This window comes from Mus musculus, chromosome X, assembly GCF_000001635.26.
Source record: "Mus musculus strain C57BL/6J chromosome X, GRCm38.p6 C57BL/6J".
In the NCBI taxonomy this organism is placed as follows: Eukaryota; Metazoa; Chordata; class Mammalia; order Rodentia; family Muridae; genus Mus; species Mus musculus.
Genome location: NC_000086.7, coordinates 60,447,917 through 60,456,863, shown reverse-complemented (window position 1 = coordinate 60,456,863; position 8,947 = coordinate 60,447,917). Strand labels below are relative to the sequence as shown.

The 8,947-nt window shown below is 39.5% G+C and overlaps 1 protein-coding gene across 1 annotated transcript in view; it reads left to right on the top strand.

The window, feature by feature from the left end:
• Positions 1 to 668: 668 nt before the first annotated feature.
• The window catches only part of Gm7073 (predicted gene 7073), a 20,149-nt gene continuing 11,870 nt past the window's right edge, over positions 669 to 8,947 (top strand). Inside the window, exons 1-2 of the mRNA NM_001039240.3 lie at positions 669 to 759; positions 4,433 to 4,567. The gene's annotated coding sequence lies outside the window, so the exon portion shown is untranslated. The remainder of the gene's footprint in view (positions 760 to 4,432; positions 4,568 to 8,947) is intronic.

Genomic DNA, 8,947 nt, shown 5'->3' with positions numbered 1-8,947 from the left:
AGAACCACATAATAATCAAACTCCAAAGTAGCAATGGCCCTGAAAAGAGCCTTTAATTTTCCCTCTGAAATTTCACAAGCCAGGCCTCCATTTTCTGCACTGTTCTCAACATTATCTTCAAAGTTCCTACACAACAACTGACAGAGCTCTTAACACGGAATGGATCTTCTGACCCAAAGTTCCAAAGTCCTTCCACATTCCTCCCCAAAACATGGTCAGGTTGTCACAGGAATACCCCACTATGCTGTTACCAATTTGTCTTAGTCAGGGTTTCTATTCCTGCACAAACATCATGACCAAGAAGCAAGTTGGGGAGGAAAGGGTTTATTCGGCTTACTCTTCCACATTGCTGTTCATCACCAAGGAAGTCAGGACTGGAACTCAAGCAGGTCAGAAAGCAGGAGCTGATGCAGACGCCGTGGAGGGATATTCATTACTGGGCTTGCTTCTCCTGGCTTGCTCAGCCTGCTCTCTTATAGAACCCAATACTGCCAGCCATGCAGAAATGGTCCCACCTACAAGGGGCCTTTCCCCCTTTGATCTCTAATTGAGAAAATACCCCACAGCTGGATCTCATGGAGGCACTTCTCCAACTGAAGCTCCTTTCTCTGTGACAACCCCAGCCTGTGTCAAGTTAACACATAAAACCAGCCAGTTCAGTACCCTAAGAAAGCAAGCTAGTAAGCAGCACACCCCCGAGGCTATTTCAGTTCCTGCTTTCAAGAATTCTTCTCTGACTTCCCTTCATGATGGACTGGGGTATGGAACTGTAAGCTAAAAGAAACCCTCTCCCCGCCCCACCCCAAATTACATTTGCTCATGGTATTTTATTACAGCAAAAGAAACCCTAATTAAGAAAGCACTTCCTTTCTCTCTCTCCATGTCTAAGGGTTTGTGACAGGTTTGTTTAGTCCAGCTGGCTTCCTGTCTTGCCTTCCAAATGCTAGGATTATAATTGTGTACCACCAAGCCTGACTCTTTAGTCCTTTTTAATTGTCATTTACAGGCTAAAGAGATGGCTTAGCAGTTAGAGTGCACACTGCTCTTGCAGAAGACCCAAGTTCAGTTCCCAGAAGCCACATTGAACAATTCACAACCATCTGTAATTCCAGCTCCAGGGAAATATGCTGCCTCTGGCCTCCAAAAGTCATATGTTTTTAATACTCACATCTATTTCATCGTAATTAGTCCTAAACCTCTCAACTTATTCAAATATCAATTCTAAAGTTTGTTCTAACTTTCACATTAGAAATAAGTGAAGTTTAACATATAATTCATCCAAAAGTAAATTTTATCTATAACTCTGAATTATAAAACCAATGTTATATGCTTTCAAAATACAAGTGTAGAAAAGACATTCCTCAACTAAACATAAAAAACAAACAAACAAACAAACTGGGGTATGAAGAGAGGATGTAGCTTTCAAACAAGTTCATAGCTCAGTGTTTCTTAAACATTGTCTATCCATGCCAAAGTCTATTCAGATGAGAATTTTTTACATAAATCTGGGTGTATAGGTATATAACACAAGTATATAGGTATAAATCAAACATTTGCTGATAATGGAGCGAAATTTACTTTGAAAATTTTCTTGTTACACATAAAATACTTTATTCTGAGCCAAATATGAATGATCATGGCCCAAGAATTCATTATTCTAGTTTTGCAGAAGGGCATGTTTCACCATGTAACAGATTACAGGAACTTTTATTCTCAAAAAGAAATACATTGCAAGCTGGTACAACCACTCTGGAAATCAGTTTGGTGGTTCCTTAGAAAATTGGACCTTAGGACCCAGCTATACCACCCCTGGGCATATACCCAAAATATGCTCAAATATATAGCAAGGACACATGCTCCACTATGTTCATAGCAGCCATATTTATAATAGCCAGAAGCTGGAAAGAACCCAGATGTCCCTCAACAGAGGAATGGATACAGAAAATGTGGTACATTTACACAATGGAGTACTATTCAGCTATTAAAAACAATAAATTCATGAAATTCTTAGGCAAATGAATGAAACTTGAAAATATCCTGAGTGAGGTAACACAATCACAAAAGAACACACATGGTATGCACTCACTGATAAGTGGATATTAGCCAAAAAGTTTCAAATACCCAAGATACAATTCACAGACCACATTAAGTTCAAGAAGAAAGAAAACCAAAATGTGGGTGCTTCGGTCCTTCTTAGAAAGAGAAACAAAATACTCATGTGAGCAAACACGGAGACAAAGTGTGGAGCAGAGATTGAAGGAAAGGCCATCTAGAGACTACCCCACCTAGGGATCCATCCCATATACAGTCACCAAACCCAAACATTATTGTGGACGTCAAGAACCGCATGCTGACAGGAGCCTGATATGGCAGTCTCCTAAGAGACTCTGCCAGTGCCTGACAAATACAGAGGTTGATACACACACTCAACCATTGGATTGAGCACGAGGTCCCCAATGGGGTCCCCAATGGAGGAGTTAGAAAAAGGACTGAAGTAGCTGAAGGGGTTTGCAACCCCATAGGAAAAACAACAATATCAACCAAGCAGACCCCCCCAGAACTCCAAGGGACTAAGCCATCAACAAAGGAGTACACATGGCTCCACCTGCATATGTAGCAGAGGATGGCCTTGTCAGGCATCAATGGGAGGAGAGGCCCTTGGTCCTGTGAAAGCTTGATAGATGCCCTAGTATGGGGGAATTCGAGGGTGGGAGGCGGGAGTGAGTGGGTGGGGGAGCACCCTCATAGAAGCAGGGGAAGGGGGTGGGATGGGGGTTTCCGGGCAGTGGGGAGGAAACCAGGAAAAAGGACAACATTTGAAATGTAAATAAAGAAAATATCCAATAATTTAAAAAAAAAGAAAGAAAGAAATACATGGTTAGAAGGATAAAATATAAGCATGTTTTCTCGCAGCTATGTAATATAAACTTAAATTATATGTGTGCTATGTGTATGTTGGTATGCTAAGTGTTTTTTGTCAACTTTATAAAAGCCTAGATATATCTGGGAACCAGGAATCTTGAGAATATACCTCTAGAAGATTGGCCTGTAGCAAATCTGTGTAGTATTTTCTTGATTAATGGTTGGTATGGGAGGGCCTTGCTTATTGTGGGTGATACAACCCTAGTCAGATGGTCCTGGATTTTATGAGAAAGAAGTGTGAGCAAGACATGGTTAACAAGCTACTAAATAGTGTTCCTCCATGGCTTCTGCTTCAGTTTCTGCTTCCAGGTTCTTCTCTTGGGTTCCGGCCCTAACTTTCTTGTGTCATGTAAGATTAAATAAACCATTTCATCCCCATGTTGCTTTTGGTCATGGTGTTTCTTCACAGCAATAGAAACCATAACTAAGATAGTAGAACATGAAACTAGAAAAAGAAAAGGTTTCAGATGGGGAAAGAGATCTAAAGGGATGGGAGAAGATAGAACTTGAGAGAATAATAACACGTATATGACATGAAAACAGAAAGGGCAGAAGTGGGGAAATCCAGGGGAGATACAGTAGGTGGGAACAAAGAGCAAATTAAATTGATGTGTGTGTGCATGTAGCATGCAAAGAAAGCAAGCTCCCTTCTTCTTTTTTTTTTAAGCAAGAATTACTTGTTTTATTTTTTTAAAAGTTGAACAATTTAAGGATAGCAGAAATAGAAAAAATGCCTGGAGTCATAACATTTTCTTCATAAAAAAGTAACTTTTATACATAAGCAATTTGGATATGAATTTTTTCCATTTTTTATTAGGTATTTAGCTCATTTACATTTCCAATGCTATACCAAAAGTCCCCCATACGCCCCCACTCCCCTACCCACCCACTCCCCCTTTTTGGCCCTGGCATTCCCCTGTACTGGGGCATATAAAGTTTGCAAGTCCAATGGGCCTCTCTTTGCAGTCATGGCCGACTAGGCCATCTTTTGATACATATGCAGCTAGAGACAAGAGCTCCGGGGTACTGGTTAGTTCATATTGTTGTTCCACCTATAGGGTTGCAGTTCCCTTTAGTTCCTTGGGTGCTTTCTCTAGTTCCTCCATTGGGGAAAATGTCCTTTACATAGGCTGCTAGCAGAAGGTGTAATCCAGCTTAAATGTGGATCTTCCCAGCTCCCAAGATTCAGATTAGAAATGGGTTTTCATACTTCAAATGACTTAATTAAGAAAAACAAATCCCTCACAAGTTTTTCCAGCTGCTTGTATTTTAGTTAATTCTAGATGTAGTCAAATTGACAACCAAGAATAGTCATCAATTGTGGTTTTAAAGTTGGTGGAAGCTAGAGTTTTATTAAGCTTAGCACTACATTTCAAGGGATATATATATATATATATATATATATATATATATATATATATAATAGTAAATGTTTCTTATAAGTAGTTCAAGATAACCCAAATAATTTGACTTCTCATCTATAATATTCTGTCTCTCTACCATCATACAGTTCTACTCAACCAAGTTCGAGAAGTCTGAAGAATTCATATTGATGACGCTTCTTCAGAGAACTTCAATTTATAACTCTATGATATATTCTACAGGATTGACCAGAATTGCAGTCCCTCCTCTATACCTGTGTCAGGTGAATAACCCACTCACAGGGTCCTTCTGTGAAGGAGTCAACTCACTATTTCCTAAGCCCCACCTCACACCTTTTGCTCTGGATCTTCTGACTTATTGAAAATAAGGTGATGGCCTTGGTTATTATTTAGATGTGAAATGTCCTCCTACAGTCCTAATTTGTTGAACACTTGGTTCCCAGGTTCTAGTGGGGTGTGAGAAGTTATAACACTTATAGGAAATGCAGTATACCTGGAAAGTGACTCACTGGGAGCAAGCTTTGAATGTTATAGCTATTCCTGCTTCCTGGTTCACTCATGTATCAAGTTCTCTCTGTGTCCTATCTGCGCGTGCGTGTGAACACACACACACACACACACACACACAAACATAGACAAACAGACATATTCATATAGACATTTGGGTGAATGAGACACAGCTCCAAAGCCACCAAATATAATTTTTTTCTTTGGCCCATTTTTTTTTTTTTGAGACAGGGTTTCTCTGTATAGCCCTGGCTGTCCTGGAACTTACTTTGTAGACCAGGCTGGCCTCAAACTCAGAAATCTGCCTGCCTCTGCCTCCCGAGTGCTGGGATTAAAGATGTGCTCCACCAAGCCCAGCTGGCCTTTTTTATACCTTCTTATATAAAAGTTCTTTGGAAAAATATCTCATAGATAAAATATCATACAAAAGGGAAGTCACAGAGGGTTGTTGTTAGTTAAATCCAAAGCAGTGTTTCATTCTATAAGCTCATTATAAGTTCAAAGCCACAGTTTCACATGGTCTTACTTTATCTTAGTACACACCTTAAGGGGTCTTTGGAAAGTCAGTTGTTTTGGGTGGAGTTTTGCTGAGGCAAACACATGAATGAACATTTCACTGAACTGGACACAAGTGAAAGGATGTTTTACTAAGGCAGACTCATGAAGGAATGTTTCACTAAAGCAGACATGGGTGAAAGGATGTTTTGCTAAAGCAAGCACATGAAAGGACACATGATGAAGGATTCTTTGCTAACAACATGCATTTATTAGTTCACCTTCCATTGCATAGTTGAGCTCCATTTGTTGTGACTCCATAGAGAGAAAAGCACCCAAAAGGGTCTGGGGCTGTGCTGGTGGCTTCTTGCCACTTTCTGGACTCAGGACAATTGACAGAGTGATGTCAGCTGATACCAACTCACATGGAGTCTCACCAAGACAGACAGACTCACATACTGAGGCAAGACACAAGGTGAGGCAAAACCTGTAGAGGACACAAGATGTTTGAAGGGATTATAAGTAGGACCCAATGGACTATGAGAGAGGCTTGCTGACATAGCTAGCTTTGCAACACTTCATGGTCTCACATTGTCGCTGGTCTCCACTTCTTTGAGAAAGGCATGACAAAGATCTTCTCCTGGCATCTCTGTTGATCCTGATTCCTCCTGTTGACTCATGCTGAATCTGCTGAGACCTAGCCATCTCTACTAGGTTGTGCCAACACTGCTGATTCATGTTTGCTATCCCAACACTACTGAACTGGACTGCTGGTATATTTGTGAACTGTCTATGAGTAGATCGAGCTGCTGCTACTGACCTGTGAACTGAACTGCTGATTTCCTGACAATACAGATGGGATTTTCTCCAAAGAACAATTTCTAAACAGGTCCACTTACCCTGTATCCTAATAACCTTTCTTTTCCACTACCTCTGGGAGACAGTGGGCTAAAGGGTTGGTTAAAGTATCTAAGAACTATTATCATGAAAAGTGGGTTTTGAAAAATCAGTTACCTGTGGCTTCATCCTTGGATCTGACCTAGAATGAATGTTTTTCCTTGACCACAAATTTATTCCAGGACTATTTTTCTTTTAGTGCAATTCTGAAAGCTCATTGTATTCCCTATTTTGCAGCCTCTACTTACTAGTCTATAAGGAGTGGGCAAAGGATTCTGACTTTATTATATCTTTCTGGCAAAACAGCTAAAACGATCTCCCAAAGACTTTCTTTATAACATTATTTTAATCATATCTGGACTTCTATAAAGTCATTGATTCATCTAAATAGCATTAATTTATTAAAGTTCATCTTCATGTTGATCTGCAGGAAATTTGCTCATTAGGTTGGCCTGGTGCCCAGAAATCATTAAGCTATGTAATGGTGATAGGAAAAGGCATATCAGCATTAAGAATCTATCCTGATATTAGAAATCTGAAGGCCCTGCAATTCAGAGTTTACCCACTGAAGCCATGCAAACTGATGGGCCATCTCCAGAAAAGTTACTTGGATGCCTTTAGCCTTTCCTAGATGCCTCCTGACAGTAATTAATAGAGTCTGCCTTTCGAAAAAAAAACACTGATGGTCTCTGAATCTTTTTCGTAGTCATTCTTCTTTTGTATTGAAGAAAACAATATGTACAGACAAATAGCTCTATGGTCCTACCTATATAATCTTAGAAGTTCATTGGCCTTTCATCATTCTTTAGGTTTCAATTGGTAGTTCTCTTGATTGGATCATCTAATTAAATATTTTCTTCACAAGGTGGGCATTGGTGCCCGGTGCCTTTAATCCTAGCACTCAGGAGAGAGGCAGAGGCAGGCACTTCTCTATGGGTTCAAAGCCATCTCTATCAATGAGTTCCAAGACAGACAGCGCTACGTAGAAAGACCCTGTTTCAAATGAAAAACGATTTCTGTTTCATGTCTCTCTTAGTTTATTTCCTGTTACTTTGATAAAATATTCTAACAAAACCAGGGAAAAAGAGCTTGAAGCTCACAGTTCAAGGTTATAGTCCATCACGCTGGGGAGTCAAAGCAGCAGGAATCTTAATCAGGTGATCACATCACATATACCATAAAAAAAATTATAAACAAAAAAAAACCCAAAAAACAAAAAAACAGAGTGAGAAATGTATGAATCCTAGTGCTCAAAACACTTTATTTATGTAGTCCAGAACCAGAGAATTATTCTTGAATAGCCACAATTAATAAATCTTTCAACCTCTGCCATGGACCACCCCAGTCGGGTATGGGGGTCCCTGGAATGAGGTTCCTTGAAGCTAGGTGGGTAAGGATTTGGCAGTAACAAACAGAAACCAGCACAGAGGCAGTTTGAATCTGAGTGTATTCTGCAGCTCTCAAGCAGGGGATTTTATACGTTAAAAACCAAACATTACATCTCTTAGAAACTATATCCAGTGAAACAATCACAGATACCAACAGAAATCATTTAGCAAAATAAAGCACAAAAATCATCCAAGCATTACAACTCTGAAACTATGTATTCAGTGAATCACAAACAGAACAGGTAACATCATTATAAATCATCAAAATATAACAATTCTAAAAGGATGTACTCAGTGGGCGCTGTCATCCAAGGCTAGTGCCATATTTCCAGGAGCAGGTTAATAAATCTTTAACAGTCAGTGCACTTAACCACTGAACTAACTTTCCAGCCCCATGATCAATTATTGTTTAACATCTAGAGCCTGATTTTTATAATATTCAATGTATAAATTTAAACTATTTTAATTCTTTCTAATTAAGGCTTTCTTTACCATATACCAAAATCTACCTCCTATGACACACATTTGGCCATATGAAATTTTATTGTTGGGAAAATTTTTATCATAATGGTTTTATAAATGATTTAGAAAGTAAAAGTGTTGGTTTCCCTGGGGATAAGGTCCTGTTAGTGGCCCCATCTCTAGGGATGGTTTCTTACCCATTATCCTCACTTAAGATCTTGGCCTAGGCTACCAGGAACATGTAAATAAGAAAAGGAATGAGAGAAAACAAAACAAAAATGAAAAGAAAAACAATAAAGAAATCACAAAGGGAGACAACCCTAGAGTTAGAAAAGCTAAGAAAGAGATCAGGAGTCATAGATGCAAGCATCACCAACAGAATACAAGAGATAGAGGAGAGAATATCAGGTGCAGAAGATAACATAGAAAACATTGGGGGTGGAGGTACAGCTCAGCAGGTAAGAGCACTGACTACTCTTCTGAAAGTCCTAAGTTCAAATCCCAGCAGCCACATGGTGGCTCACAGCCATCTGATCTGATGCCCTCTTCTGGAAACAGCTATAGTGTACTTAGATATAATAATAAATAAATCTTTTTAAAACGAAAAGAAAAGAAAACATTGACACACCAGTCAACGAAAACGCAAAAAGCAAAATGCTCCTAACCCAAAACATCCAGGAAATCCAGGACCTAATGAGAAGACAAAACATAAGTATAACAGGTATAGAAGAGAGCAAAGATTCCCAACTTAAAGGGCCAGTAATTATCTTCAACAAAATTAACACTCAACCTGGGACTCATGGTTCCAGAGGATGAGAGTCCATGACCATCACCACAGTGAACACAGCAGCAGGCAGGCAGGTATGACAAAAAGCAGTCACTAAGGGCTCACAT